Source organism: Crocodylus porosus, unplaced genomic scaffold (genome assembly GCF_001723895.1).
Source record: "Crocodylus porosus isolate Cpor-Errol unplaced genomic scaffold, CroPor_comp1, whole genome shotgun sequence".
NCBI classification, from domain to species: Eukaryota; Metazoa; Chordata; order Crocodylia; family Crocodylidae; genus Crocodylus; species Crocodylus porosus.
This window is the reverse complement of record NW_017728951.1, coordinates 28,040,291-28,053,598: the sequence shown is the minus strand read 5'-3', so window position 1 is coordinate 28,053,598 and position 13,308 is coordinate 28,040,291. Positions and strand designations below refer to the sequence as shown.

General features: G+C 41.8%; 1 protein-coding gene and 1 long non-coding RNA gene across 2 annotated transcripts in view; one reads left to right on the top strand and one right to left on the bottom strand.

Moving 5' to 3' along the window:
• Positions 1-12,794, bottom strand: part of LOC109324258 — a 19,888-nt gene extending 7,094 nt beyond the window's left edge. The window contains exon 1 of the long non-coding RNA XR_002104886.1: positions 12,784-12,794. This is a non-coding gene — a long non-coding RNA (uncharacterized LOC109324258). The remainder of the gene's footprint in view (positions 1-12,783) is intronic.
• The window catches only part of LOC109324257 (heparan sulfate glucosamine 3-O-sulfotransferase 1-like), a 123,351-nt gene that overhangs the window by 14,291 nt on the left and 95,752 nt on the right, over positions 1-13,308 (top strand). The window lies entirely within an intron of this gene.

The window sequence follows — 13,308 nt, the reverse complement described above, 5'->3', positions numbered from 1 at the left end:
GGACAAGGTACGGTTGGCCTTCCTGACTGCCTCCCCACACTGCCGGCCCATGTTCATCTTGGAGTCAATGATGAGTTAAGATAAATCGGGCATGTTATTTGTAACATATTTCAGTGGAAATATTCTCCTTTTTTTCCAATTTTCCAGTGACACATCTCCTTCCCCCTCTCCTTCTAGTGCTTACTCAACAGTTCTAGGTTTACCTCTTCAAGTTAAAGGTCTACAGATTAACTAAAGGAAACAAGGAAGTGTCTGTCATAATGTTCCACCTGAGTAGATGATCTATTCTGGTATAAATTATTATTATTTTAACTGAAGTATAATCAATTAACTGCATCAGAAATTAATATAAAAGTAGAGCTCAGCACTGTTCTTAAATTTTGATTTTGAAAATTCAGCTTTCAATTAAAAACCCTTGACAAACCCCACCAGAAACAAATAAAAAAAGTGCCCTTTTTCAAAATTAACAAAAATGTTTACCAAGTTAAGTTACTGCTTTTTATTTTCTTTTACTACAAACTTCTTACTTTTATCAGAAAAATTGTAATCTGAGTTCTATGTCTCTGTCCTCTTGTTTCATTCTTGTAGGAAGAAGAAGAATAAATTTTGTTGGGTTCTGTTTTAGAGGGTTTTGCATTGGGGACTTTTGTCTGACTGTCCCAGTTTATCAGATATTCTGACTCTGTCCTAGATTAACTTTTAGGCCAGAATAACTTTGTTTATAAATAATATTGTAGGAACTGAAGCTTTGTTTAGAATAGAAACTCCTTTGCAACCTTAAACTCTGGGAAGGCTGCTGCTCATCTGGCTAATGCTTTTTGATGTTGAAGAAAAGATTCTCTTTAGACACAGTGGGACTACTTTCCATACTTAAAGCTAAGCATGTGTTTAGGTTCTTCTTTAGATCAGGCCAAAATTTTTGGCACCCTGAAAGATGGAGCTCCTTTTATTAAAGTCTCAGCAAGACCTTATTCTGCTTCTACCTTTTGGAGTCCACAAAGGTAGAGTAGAATGCAGTGAATAAATAATTTAGTCGCTTGTCTGTTTACTGCATTTACAGAATTCCATTTTTACTGCTGTAATTTTGCACCACATAATTAAAAGCTAAGTCTCCCTCCATAGCAATAGTTTTGGTAACCTGTGCATCAGTGACTTCAAGGCTGTAATAATTTTTCCCCTGGATACTACATTACTGAAAAATCCCTGCAATGTGTGGACTCCTGTGCCCTTCTAGGGGTTTTTAAGTTCAAACTCTGACATGTGCACTGGAGAATGAAAATAATAAGCCTCTTCTTTTTCTTCATACTCTACTGCATCCTTATGTTAGCTGTAAGTTTCTGGATCTTAGTGAGATCCAGGTCTGTACAGCATACTGCAGAAGACAGTGTAACAGACCAAATGGCTGAATATTTTCATAGTTTCCAGCTTCCTTCCCTCTCTATCCTTTAATCAAATTAAAGAAGTAGAATATGTTTGTTTGGTTGTTTTTTTAAAACCTCTGCTGGCTACCTTCTGATGTTGACTTGCTTTATTCTTCTGCATTGATAGTTCAAACAGTAGGTCAGTGCTACAAAAGAAAATGTTCAAAAATATAAATTTTTCTGGAGGGAAAAGAGTTGGGATAAAAGAGATTGTTGCTCAGGTTTTCTAGAACTGCTTTTAATCTGAAACTCTGTTAGATGAAGTGTAGGTCATTCAAATTTAATCAAAGTATCAATAAATCTGGTCTTGATGAGCAGGTATTCAGAAAAAAGAGTATTGCATCGTTATTTTTTCCAGTCCTTGTATAGTGACACACAGAAAATTGTAATTCAATACTCCAAGGAATAGTTCTATTTTGCTTCTGTAATGGAGCAGCTTCCTTTAATCAAGTGAAAGCCAATAGGAATATACAAACTTCTAACGTGGTTTTATTTTGCCCAGTGGGAGATATTTGGCTTACTGCTGGCTTGCACTAGAAGAAAACGCAGCAAAAGCAATTTTTCCAAAAAACAATGTGAGAAAAATAGTTTTTTCCAGTGTTCAGTGTACACTACTTTTTAAAAATACCTCATCTAGTATCCTAAATTACTGATTAACATTCAGAACTACTGACACATTCTAGGAGCAAAATGTATTCCTTTAATCTGCTCACTTAGACAGATTGGTTTGTGTTTTTGTGGTATAGATGAAGATATATGAGATTAGGAATGTGATTCAGGTGTTTCTAGTGTTTGCTCCTTATTTTAAAATAGGGATAATCATTCTTACTTGCTTCACAGGGATGTTGGGAGAATAACTATATAAAGCACGATGTAGGTTCTCAGATTTGTTACCTCTTTCAGAAATTTTTTTTTTCTTTTTACAAAAGGCAGATGTTAAGATTGTGAAACTAAGTAACACTTGGTATTTCTGGATTTTTTTTCAAGCTTGCCAACAAAATCCATTGTGCATGGTTTTAATACTATGATACAACCTTTAACTGCATAGCTGCACACTACATGTCCCCTCGCAAGACTCATTCTTGCCTGCATTTAATAACGATAGTGAATGCTTATTGTTGTCTTTTTATCTGTTGATGTTAAAATGCTTTAGAACTCTAATAATCTCATTTACAGATGGAGAAAGGAGTATATAAAGATAGTAAGTTGTATAAGGTTACACAGATTTGAGGGTGAGGCTGGGAACAAAATATAAGGACAATACCCTGTTGTCAGTAACTGAGGTAGCTTTTCAATATTTATTTTTATTGGATTTAAATACAAAACACAATGTGAGGCCCCAGGTCTCTTTTCTGTACAGGCCCATCTTATTTGCTGTCTAGCCAGGGCACTTTTACGGAGAAGAAAGCCAATGTCTCCATACACAGTAATTTAAAGATGAATTATAATGAAGATGCCTATCATAAGGCAACAGTGTTACATCAATAGGAGTAACTATTACACCACTGAGTAATAGTCTAATCAGTTTTATTTAGAAATGGTCAAATGTTAAGTATTTTTTTTTTATACAAACATTTTAGATTTCTCATTCCTTGGGAAATTTTCCGTGTGAATTTTTCTTTCCTAGGGGGGAATAGAGTGTGATGCTTTTTTTTGTTTATTTGTTTTTGAAATTTCAGAATTTCCCACAGAACAGAAATTCTCAATATCAGCCAGTCTCTCTTTCCTTCCTAACCTATATTTAATTTTAAATTTCATGGTCCTTAACTTTTATCAATGACAAATTGAGAAATACATAGCCCTATAGCATCCCTGTTTATTTCCCTGGGGAGAATGATTCTATATAAGCAAATTATAGTTACACTATCTTTACACATGATTATAAAGAAAATATCTTTCCTACTTTGCACACCTAAAGCATGTCTACACTGAGGATTTGGGGAGGTGAGGGATGAGGGAGGGGACACCACCACAGTGAAGTGTGGCTTCACACTCACTATGAGCTGCAGAATAGCTGCTTTAGCATGACAGTGAATTCACTCTCTTGGAAGAGTGTATTGACATGTACGAACACTTCATGAAGACATCCAGTGCGGATAGCATGTGTGGAGTATAGGCAGTGTGCTTTCTTGCTCTGCCCTCTAGTATAGTCCTCACATAGTATGGACATGCCTGTGAAGTTCTGGAACTTGATCCTTCCTTTCATAACACCTAAAGAAATATATTTGAGAAGATGCAGAGGGGACGGTGGGGAGAGGTCCTAGGTAGGAAATACCATGTAGATACTGTGACTGGGGGCCATCCTTGTGGCCAGTCACAATGTCAGTCTGTCCACCTCTCTAGGGCAACCCACCCTGATTCTCTTGCCATGCCTTGATGTATTGAAAAAAAACATACATAAAATGTAGAAGGCTGCCCATTTAATGGCCTGATGCCAAGGGCGTAATACACATTGTTGAGTTGTAGTCGGCCTCTGGCCCAAACTTGGCCTCAAGCATCCTTGGACATACCTTGGCCACATACCCCCTCACTGAGGCCTCAGGTGTCTGTCAATGGGCCTGGACCCCAAACTCGGCCTATGGCCTCCTCAGGTGTCTGCTGACATACCTGGACCCCTAACTATGATTAGAGCAACATAGTTACAGGCTTGGCAGTGCCAAACTGATTAGCACTACGACTGAAAGGGGCCTAGGGGTAATAATAGACCATAGTATGAATATGAACCATCGATGTGATGCTGTAGCCATCAGGGCAAACAATACTCTGGCATGCATCAATTGATTCATATCAAGCAAAACCAAGAACATGATTCTTCAACTTTACTTGGCAGTGGTGTGACTGGAGTACTGCCTCCAGTTCTGGGCACTGCATTTCACCCTAGACATGGTAAAACTTGAGAGAGTCCAGAGAAGAGCCACCCGTATGGTCAGGGACTTGGAAGGCAAATCATACAAGGAAAGGCTGAGGGACCTGGGACTCTTCAGCCTAAAAAAAAAGGCTGACAGGGGACTTGGTACAGCTTACCACTACATCAGGGGAGTACACCAAGGGCTCGGCAAACAACTGTTCACCAAGGCACCCTCAGGGAAATCTAGGAGTAATGGCCAAAAATTCCTGGAAGACTATATCAGGCTTAACACTAGGAAAAGCTTCTTCACAGTTAGTGGCCCAGTTGTGGAATAAGCTCCCCCCAGAGGTGGTGCAATCACCTACCCTGGAGATCTTCAAGAGAAGACTGGATGATCATCTTGCTGGGGTCATATGACCCCAGTTGTTTTTCCTGCCTACTGCAGGAGGGCTGGATCCAATGATCTTGCAAGGTCCCTTCCAGCCCTTACAATCTATGAAACTTGGCCTCCCACTAGGCCTCACCCTCCTTCATGCCTCACTCATCAGGCATTGGGCCTTGGGCCCTCCTGGCCCTTGTGCTGTCACCCAAGCCTGGTGCTTTTCTGTCAGGGTGTGCTCCCTTAGCCTTTCCCTTCCACAGGGTCACCTATTAGGCAGCGAGGGCTGAGGCTTTCTAGCAACCCATACTTGCCTTTCACTAGGGAAGCACTGGTGTGGCATTTCCTGGGGACCCCTCACCACAGGCAGCCCTACCACACCATCCTACCCCAACAGGGTACAGTCATTCCCCAAGACTAATGCAGGCTTACCTGCCCTGGTCTTATACCTCCCTCACTGGGCTCCTGGATGTTCTTCCTAGGGTACTCTCACAGCCTCCATCTCATACCCTAAATCTCAATCATTGGCTCAGTCTTTCAGGCCCCTTATAAGCTATCTCCCATTTGGTGGCTGAACTTCAGCCTCCTTCATACCAGCCTGCTTGCTCACTGACCTCCGTGTCCTCTTTCAGCAGTGATATTCCCCCCATCAAGGGGACCTTCAGCCTCCTTTAGGCCCTGGCCACACCTTTAGGTCAGTTGGGGTGCCACTAGTTCTCCTGGCCTGCCCTTTGCGGTGAACTTCCATGCCCTTCAGCCTATTGGTCCTGGCTCCCTTGCAGTCAAGATTCCAAGGATCGGTTGGAAGCAGCTGATCTTCCTACTCAGCAGGGGTCCCCCCTGGGCCCCACCATCAAGCAGTCCTCTCACACTGGCCTGCCTGATGCCCCAGCAATCTTATACCCTTGCAGCCCTTTTACTAGACTAGGCTCATCTGAGCCCCTGGCCTCAGTCACAGCCATATCTAATCAGGGTCTTGCCTAGTCCCTCAGTAAGCCCACACTCTCTAAGCCCCTCCCCTAGGCTGGCCTAGCTCCCGTTAGGCCAACAGCCATTTCTTCAGGGCTTGGGACCTCCCTGGGACCCTAGGAACCTCCTCCTTCCCTGTAGTTCTTACTCTGACCTGTTGAATGTTCCTGAGAGCAGCAGGTCTCCAGCTGGGTGATGTTTCCTTGGCAGCATCCCATAAGCAACTGCCAGCTCTGTGCCTCAGGGACTGCTCTTACACTGAGGCTGCTCAGCCCTGCTCCAATCAGACAGCCTTCTGACTGTCATGTGACCACCTGATTGGCTGTGCTGTTACCTGCAGGCTGCTTCACAGCCTGATCAAGCCTTTAAAGGGGAAAGCACCCAAAGGTGCATGGCCACAGATGCTTTCTGATTCCTTAGTCTATGTTAGAATTTACTGTTATAGGTATGTCAGCTAGGTGTATGGGCACAGCTCTCATTGTAGAAGGAATCTTCCTGGGGGGGAGGGGTGTAACTGGCAGTATGCACTTTGTTGACACCAAGGGGCCCTATTGCCATAGAGGCAGCCACGCAAAGAATCTTCCAAAAGGTATGGATCCTGGTACTGAAAACAGTATATGTAATCCAGATGCAGAAAACTGGAGACCAGAATAGTAAAAACAATTCTGTGCGACCCTCAGATGGCGGTATGGAAATATCAAGTGCTCTGCAAATGTTAATTAATTAAGCCTCACAACACCCTTGGGAGATAGAAAAATATCATCTCCACTTTATAGATGAGGAAAACATGGTACTGAGATTGAAGGTGACCTGCAAAGGGAAAAGGGAGCCTGAGATGGGTCCTTTCTGCTGCTTCATGATTAATAAAGGTAGCTTGAGTATTTTTCGCTTCTAAATTCTGTTAGTGTTTCATGTATTGTCTAGGCCAGATGACTGGAGGAAAAGTGCAATAGTGACAACACTTTAGTAAGAGAGCTGGAAGTTAGGGAACAGAAAAATATTATGTATAAGGATTTTTTGTTTGGTTTATTTTTTGGTAATATTTATCTAATAGGAATATTATGGACTTTTTTGAGGCTGCTGTGTGAAATGTTGGCTTTACGTGTTGGGAGAACATGCTGCATACACTTGAGTGTTATTTTTCTCTGAAAGGTTAAAAGATGAAAAAAGCTTAACTCGGAACTTTATGTAGAGTCTGCAGATGAACTGTTAGTTGCTTGTCCAGCTTTATTCAGAAATTGATTGCAGAGCCAGGAATAGAACACCGATTTCAAAACTTCTGCTCTTGTTTGCATCTGTTGTCATTGATAACACCTCATACCAAGCCAAACTGTAAATGATTCAAAATCACCTATTTAATATAGGTAAAAAATTACCTATTTAATTTATTTTATATTAGGTGCTATAAAAGTGTTCAGTGTAATAATTTAACTATAAGAGTGTGAATTTAAGCTTGTTTTGATATCTAATTTTGTTTGATACTTGTTTCTTGTTTCTTACTTGCTGATGTATTTATTTGTGAAACTTTTGTTCAGGTATGCTATTTTGGTTAGCTATACAGTCTGTACTGTTCCTCACTCTCCCCTAACTTTTCATTTTTCCCTTAAATCCTTATTTCCCTTGCAACCTACTTGTGTTCTTTTTCTTGCTTCTCTCATTCTCTGCTCCCCATTTTCATGTCTTCTTTACTCTTTCTTTGTTATCCTTCAGAATCTTCTAATATCCATTTTTCTAAAATATAACCTCAGCCCCTGCTGTGATGAAAGTTGTTGAGCTGGTTGGAAATGTTTTGGCGAAGGCTAAGTGTGGACATTCTGGGGGGCTATAGGGAGGTTAGATCACATGTAAACTGGCCACCTGGTCTAAGGTAAGTTGGGATGAGAGGACTAGTCGGGGGTTGATGGAATGGGGAGGATATGGGATTTGCGGAGGGATCAGGGTGGAAGGGGATAAGCAGGATCCACAGGAGTGATCAGGGGTGAGGGGAGCAAGCATCATCAGTGGGTGGAGGGGCAGGAAGAAGTGATGGGGAGGGATGGGGAGGAGGCAGGTAGGATCCATGGGGTCCACAAGCGGGTTGGTGGAATCTGGGAGGGTTTGGTGAGATCAGGGGTGTTTTCAGGGTCTGTGGGGGGTTTGGGTGAGGAGCCAGGGGCTATTTTTAGCCTCCCCTCCCCCCACAACTCCTTCCCTAAACCTACCCTCCCTATTCCTCTCATTTTATCCCCTACTGATACTTACTTCCTTGACTTCCAGCAGTGGCAAACACTGATAAAACTGGCATCTGGTTCATCTTGTGGGTTGGGGGATTCTGTGTGGGGGGAATGGCTGGTTTATGTGAAAGACAGCACATTAGGTAGTTCTTGTACTACCCTCCAAATGTGCTGTAATCGTTAATCTATTCCCTATACTGTGGTATGCCTTTAGTACTTCATAAGAATAGGAGAGGAATTTGAAAGCAATTAGTTTTCTGTTACATCAGGAAAAAAATCAAACAAACCTCTTTCTTCCTTTTTTTGGTGAAATGACACCCTAAGGTTAGGTGCCAACTTAAATGAAGGGATTTTAAAATTTAATCACCTTGTGGTTCTGTCCCCAGAGCACTGCTCTTTCAAAGAGAGAGAAACGCAGAAGGCAAACACACACAGCATAGCTACATCATCATTTGGAGAAGGCAATGGTTTTTAGGATCTAGCTAGGGGAATTATAGATTTCATAGATGTTAGGGCTGGAAGGGACCTCGAAGATCATCAAGTCCAGTCCCCTGCCCTAGGGGCAGGAAGTCAGCTAAGGTCAAAGGATCCCAGCAAGATAAGCATCCAAACATTTCTTGAATGAGTCCAGAGTAGGTGACTCCCAGAGGCAGTCTATTCCAGGTCCAGGGGGCTTGGACAGTAAAGAAATTTTTTCTTATGCCCAGCCCAAAACGGTCTTGTAGGAGTTTATGACCGTTGGTCCTTGTTTTTCCTCGGGATGCTCTGGTGAACAGACATTCTCCCAGATCCTGATGTACACCCTTTATGTACTTTTAAGCAGCCACCAGGTTTCCCCTTGAGTCTGTGGTTTTCCAGGCTGAAGAATCCCATGGCTCTTAGCCTCTCTTCATAAGGTCTACTCTCTTTCCCTCTGATCATACGTGTGGCTCTCCTCTGGATTCTCTCAAGCTTCTTGACATCCTTCTTGAATCACTGAGCCCAGAATTGGATGCAGTACTCCAGCTGTGGCCTTACCAAGGCCAAGTACAGCGGGAGGATGACAACCTGAGATTTACTTGAGAAGCATCTATGGATGCAAGCTAGAGTATTGTTTGCTTTGCCAGCTGTGACATTGCATTGGTGGCTCATGTTAATCATGACCCCGAAGTCTTTTTCAGCAGTGGTGCTAACAAGTGTAGCACTGCCAAGCCTATAAGTATGCTGTGGGTTTTTTCCCCCTGAGGTGGAGTACCTTAGATTTATTGGTATTGAACATCATCAGGTTTGTATCTGCCCACCTACTAAGTTCATCCAAGTTAGCCTGGATTATTAGCCTGTCCTCAGATGTGAACACTATGCCCCAAAGTTTAGTGTCACCAGTGAACTTAGCCAGTACACTTCTGACACCAGTGTCCACATCATTGATAAAGATGTTAAAGAAAACCAGTCCAAAGACAGAGCCTTGGGGGACACCACTGGTCACGGAGCACCATAATGATTTGCTACCATCAACCACTACTCTCTGGGTCCGACCTTGGAGCCAGTTTCCCAGCCATTGGACTATGGTGTAGCCGCAGCCACCATTGGCCAGTTTTTCCATGAGGAGGTCATGGGACACAAGATCAAAGGCCTTTTTAAAGTCCAGATATATGATATCAATCTCTTCTCCCTTGTCCAGGTGATGTGTTACCTGGTCATAGAAGGAGATGAGATTGGTCAGGCAAGACCTACCTATGACAAACCCGTTACTTTTCCAAACAAAGGCATTTTATTGCTGCTTTTGGATAAAGACTCAATCATATTTATACAGAAGTAGAACTGGATATTTAGAAAGAACAGTTTAAGAAATGCCAAAGAATGGGAAGACTAATTATTTGAATAGTCTAAAAGTATTGTTACCAAAATGGAATGCTTCAAACATTTTATTGTCAAAAAACTAGCAGCTTTGTGTACTTTATTTTGGGGATTCAACTTGCAGGACCAGTTTTCAGAAATGCTGCACACTAGCTCTATGCATCTCAAAATTACTAATCACTTTTGACAGTTTACCCTGTATATCTATATACATTTTTATAAATTGATGTACAAACTACTTTTTCTGACACTTTCATACAGTTGATCAGCTACATGTAAAGACCATATTATTTTACTCTAATACTGTACTACAATTCTGCATTTCGCTCATGGGAGGCTACTGTAGTCCTATACACATCTTTACATTTTGTAATTGAATTTTAATAGTTGCTAATTAATAGAGTGCCTGATTCCACAAGGTACTTCAGCACATGCATAATTTTGAGCTTGTAAATATTATTTAAGCCAATGGAACTACTCATGTGTTAAAGTTGCACACTTGCTTAATTGCCTTGTAGGATTGGTTCCAAAATTACATGAAACACAAACATTCTTGTTTCCTGTTAAGGGTGGAAGCTGTAAAAAGATCGCACAACATATTTAAAAGGAGCCTAGTTGATGAGAAAATACATATAAGTTCTTTTCAGTCTGGAAGGAATGTATCAGTGAGGTGACATAGGGAAAGCTTTTAATCATTTTTTGATGACATTTGGATTGTGGTGTTGAAAGGAAGGCTTCCAAGTTTGCAAATTATGCTAAATTAGGAGGAACAATGCAGTCACACTTTGTACAAAAGAATTTAGATTAGTTAAGTATTCAGGCTAATAGCTGTCAGATGTAGTTAAGTGCAGATATGTAATAAGACTCTTGGGGCAAGGATTAAAAGTGGAAGATGTCTACTCAGTAGAAAGAATTTTAGAGCCTGCTGATCAGAAGTGTGACACACGGGCATAGTAGAAGAACCGAGATGTATTATTTCAATAAGGCTTTATGGTAGTAAAGGAAAAGGAACTAGAGAAACGGTATGCATAATAAGTTTGAAAGTAGTAATTTAGGGTTTGGGCACCCAATCTCTAGCCCACTGACTACATGAGGCCCACAGACACATAGCATCCAGCCCACAGGGCACCAGACATGTCAGGAAATTTGGTGGGGGGGAGCAGTAGCAATTAATGCTACTGCTGCCAAGTTCCTACACCTTGCACGGCCAGATTGAGACTGGGACATGCCACCTCTTCCCAGTGGAGGGGGATCAGGATCATGGATGGACCTTGCACTGCCACCTGGCCCACAGGGCAAAAAAGTTAAATACCACTGAATTAGGGCAATTTAGATATGTCTACCTAAAGTTAAAGTTAAGTCAAATAAATGGAATATGTGTATTTAAAACACATTAACCAAAGTATATTAAGTTCCCTTAATTCACTTGCCCTTGCATCACAAAATGGCTGTTTTACTTCTAAATAAGAGCACCCACCCATCAGTTTATTGTATATTACAGTCACATCTTCAGTTAACTTGGCTAGCTTCCCTATGTACACAGTCCTATATACATAGACCTTTAGACCACACCTAGCAACCCACAGTACTAGAAACTGTGTGTTGTTGCTTATGAGTACCTAAGGCTACACATATTACATTTGTCACAGGATAAACCATTTTATCCTGGGACAAAGTGCAATCATTCAGATATCCATGACCCTTGTCCAGGAACAAAGTCTAGTAACTTAAAAAGGTTAATAGTTTATTCTAGGGCATTGTAAAATGCATCCAAGAGGTTATCTCAGGATTGCATCATACAGTCAATGGCAGAAAAGTGGTAGTGCATTCAGCTGGTCTCTAAACCCTGATTAGAAAGGTGCTGTGTGTACATACCAATATTGAGACATGTCCATTCAAGAACAAACACAGGCAAAACTTGTCCAGGGAGAAATGCAACATTTGTTCCTAGGCTAGGTCCTGGAGCCAAATTCACTACTTGTGAAAGTGAGGACAGTTTAAATAGAGCTGTACCTTCTTAGCCCACTGGTGAACTTGTACCCTGTTGTATGGGAATGGAAAAGGTGAGTGGAAAGCAGCAGTACTGTTTTCCCTGATGAGTCAATACAGAACATATATGCACATTGTACATTATCAGTTTAAGTGCAAACAGCCAGCCTTTGCCACTTCCTACTTTTCTGTACTCAGCTCAGAAAATGAAATAATGGAGAACTGAAGTCTCTGTATTGAATCAGACTTATTTCCTGTACAGTTTGGCTTTTTTGGTAACTCGGGGAATGAACACACACAACACTTGACCAGTTTAATGCAGTTTAAACCTGACATGGACAGATGCACATGCCTGTTAAACCAGTGTAAAGTTGACTAGAATGTGTGAAAAATGTACCTCGAAAAATAAGAACTCTTTGATGTGGTTCATGGTGAACTGGGTCAGTGTTGTATGCTGACATCAGACATGCCATGACAATGTCAGTCCTCCAGGAATTTTATCCTACATAGCTTCTTAACTTCCCCCTCCTGCCCACACCTGCCCCTTGTAACTGCCCATTCTGGTACACAGCTAGAACTCTTTGGACCCTTTTTTCCCCTCCCTTGCTGGCACTTTTTATCAATAAGATCACTTGTACTGCTTGTTCAGTAAAACTTTTGTGTGTCCTCAATCCCTATTCAACTGTGGCCCCTTATAATGCCTGCCTAGCCCCTGAGAATCCAAGCACATGGGTCCAGCAGTCTTCCCCCACCGCCCAGAATCTCAAGGTCAGGCAAGCACACTGCAGAGTTTGGTCAGGTGCAGGCTACTGTGTTTTATTAAACTCTTTTTTTTAGGAGATAACAGAAAACTGAAAAGTGAAAACAGCCCCAGACCCCAGGGCCCACCCCCTGTGTGTCTCAGGGTATGGGTGTAAGCACTGTTCATTCATCCCACGCTTACCCACCACCAGGACTGGGTGCTCAATCCCACCCCCTAGTGTTGGAACCATGGCACTTGAATGCCTAAAGGTGAGCATTGTACCTGGAAAGCTGTGGCACTGTATCTGTGAACACCTCTGACCTGAAACAATTGTGAACCAATTCGCAATCCTATTTGGGAGCAGTCTGGTTGTTACATGTGTCCACAGTCTTAAAAACTCAAGTCTCCAACTTGGTTGCTCACATGTACTCTGTAGCCATGATGAGCTAATGGCCTGTGCTTTCTGCACTGAGTAATTAGGATTTTCTCAGCAGCTGCATTCGGGAAATGTTCAACAGAAGAACCCTCCACCCTGCTACAGATAGATGCAATGTTTATTATTCATCTAAGTGGTTACTGAAATCATACGTCTTCAGATAGTTATACTGAGCATTAGTTCAATAACCTCTGCAGCTAAACAAAATCAGCCACAGTAAGTACTTGGACTGACTGTGCTGGAAGAAAACAGAGGTACTTTAGGGTGATGGTGGTGAGTTTGCTTCACTGAAGTCAGTATTATCTCCACTATGTGTTAGAAATCCATATGCTATGGGAAGTGTAGATATCAGCCTCAGCACTGGGTGTTTAAATTATTATTATTATAGTTCAGATAATAGCATTAAGCCTACCTAAACTGTTGAGAGATGTTCCTACATTCTACCAAAACCTGGGTAGGAGGACGAAAGGAAATT